Below are 2737 nucleotides of genomic sequence, written 5' to 3' on the forward strand. Positions count from 1 at the left end.
CGCGGCGGGAGGGCAGCAAGAGCGGGTCGACGGCGTCGCACTTTACGGCAGCCCGGCTGGCAGAGTCTGCGCAGACGCCAGGCGGCCACGCTTCGGTTGCTCGGCAACGAACGCTGCTCTCCGGGGGGCCCGAGTTGCTTCCGCCTCAGGGCTACGGTCCCGCACTGAGCAAGCGCGGGAGAGCGAGCTGGGTTCGGCCGCGGAGTCGTCTCTGATTGGTTAAAGCGCGCGTTGGGGGGAGGGACGCGCCATTGTTTTGTTATGGCGCCTCCTATGCTCGTCAGGCGGTATCCAAGGGCGGAGGCCCAGTCAGGATTTGCTGAAGTTCAATGATTAGCAACAGCGGTTGTTAGACTTATATACCGCTTCACAGTGCTTTACAGCCCTCTCTAACTTGTTTACAATCATATTGTCCCCAACTGAGTCCTCATGAAGAAACACATTACTCTTAATTAATTAACCATTGTCACACACTCTAATTAAGAAACACCAAGCGAGTTGCATATTTGTTACTGCAGTTATAAGCATCTCAAATCACTCGTGAAGCGTTCATTGGTCCCAGCCAAAGACCCTGCAAAGCTTTACCATATCAATTTATTATATTATTAATTATTTTAATTATATTATATGGGTTTCATTTCATCTTTTTTAATTTGTTTTAACTTTTGTATTGATTTTCTTTTAAATACCCTGTAAACCGCCCTGAGTCCTGGGGGGGGGGAAAGGGCGGTATATAAATCTAAATAAATAAATAAATAAAATCTTCCACTCCCTATAGATCTTACAGCTGAATTCCCATGTTTTAAAACAGGATACATTTATGGTTTCTGGAAAAACTCCCAAGTGGACCACATTATATGGATTAGCAGGCAGACTCCATGCAGCCACCCTTAAGAGAGGCATCTCTGTTCCCTTCCCTTCCTGATTAAGAAATGGGGGTTCTTGCAAACCTCTCCCCACTTCTGCACCTATGGGATAGATCCAAAGATTGGAAAGCACTGATCTGCTTCATCCTTTTTCTTTAAATTGATTTTTTAGGGGAAAAGTAGTGTTGCGGGATGTTCAGCTAAAGGAGAAAAAATCTTCAATTTGTCCTCATGCGCTAAGTCAGTCAGGCAGACCCTTAAGCTAGTCCTCGACTTACAACCACAATTGAACCCAAACTACTTTGCTGAGCAAAGTAGTTGAGTTTTGCCCCATTAAAATTACTATTGTAATTTCAGTCACTAAATGAATGGTTGTAAGTCAGGGACTACATGTGTGTTCTTTACATACAAATTCTGATCATGTGACCAAGGGGATGCTGCAATGCTCTGAAAAATGGTCAAAAGTCACTTTTTACAGTGCCATTGCAACTTTTAGCAGTCACTAAGTGAACTTTGCAAGTTCTAACCTGTTAGAAATGTGCAGACAAGCCCATGTAATCAGGAACAAGCAAAATATAACAAAAGCCACTGGTTATTAATACAAAAAAAGGAACTCAGTGTTTGCACAGAATTCTAAACAAAATAACCAACTTTACATTATAGTTTGGTGCATGCTATAGATCTGGGCTGCCTGATTAATTCTGCAGCATTTTGCAATCCCAGAAAATCATTGACCAAATTATTCTTGGGTTAATCATGGTAAGTATGTCATACAAGACAGCTAGCAAGTGGCTGAGTGGGACCCACTTTCGGCTGAGCTAATTAGAAAAAAATTACTGACAAAAAAAAGGATTTCCAAAAGCATAATTTACATAGCAGTGAATTATATTCTTTTTGAAACATTAGGTTGAAATTGTAAGAGATGTTTTGGTCCACATGGAAATATAAATCCATCACCTGCTTGTGACTCATTTACTGGTATTTGTTTGCTGAATTTAGAGAGTGCGGCAACTTGAAACTCAGGGTGCTTCCTAACACTTATAATGCATAGCAATAAAATGGCTGTGGCAAATTAAATTCAAATGAAGTTGAATTAAAATTTAAAGCAAACAACACTGACACAATTAGTCCATCAAGAATAAATCGGTTTTAAGGAATTCCTGGAAGGCTAATTGATGGAGTTGATTGAAGAGGTATGTGGTCTTCGGTGCTCTCTGATCTTGGTTGTTACCTTGCAGACATTTCATAACCCAAGTTGTTACCTTGCAGACATTTCATAACCCAAGTAGGTAACAAGACCTGGCTCTTTGAGCTCTCGGGCCCAGGCTGAGGAGAAAATTATTTTAATTGGGGTTTTTAATAGTACAGGGTTGATTTAATATTTTTTAACTTGGTTTTTAACTTTTGTATGTTTGATTTTTAACTCCCTGTAAACCGCCCTGAGTCCTCAGGGAAAGGGCGGTATATAAATGCAATAAAATAAATAAATAAACATCATCAGTGCTAGAAGGGAGTGGGGTTTGTGGAATGGAAGAACAAGGGACAGGAAAGGGAGCAGGAGAAGGAGGACGACTGTGGGGTCTTGATGTTCTCTGTAGACGATTCATGACCCAGCTGGGTAATATCATCAGTGATAGAAGGGAATAGGGATTGTGGAGTGGAAGGAGGGGGAGGAGTGAGGGGTCCTTGACGCTCTCAGATGTTTCATCATTGCACTAGGTAACATCATCAGTGCAAGAAGGGAGGGAGGTTGCTCTCTGTATACAATCAAAACAGAGCTGGAAGAGACCTTGGTGGTCTCCTAGTCCAGGGGTCGGCAACCGGAAAAAGGAAAAGAGCCACTCAGAACCGGTTCCATCACAGAAACAAAA

The sequence above is a fragment of the Vipera ursinii genome, assembly GCF_947247035.1.
Source record: "Vipera ursinii genome assembly, chromosome: 2".
Lineage (NCBI taxonomy): Eukaryota > Metazoa > Chordata > Lepidosauria > Squamata > Viperidae > Vipera > Vipera ursinii.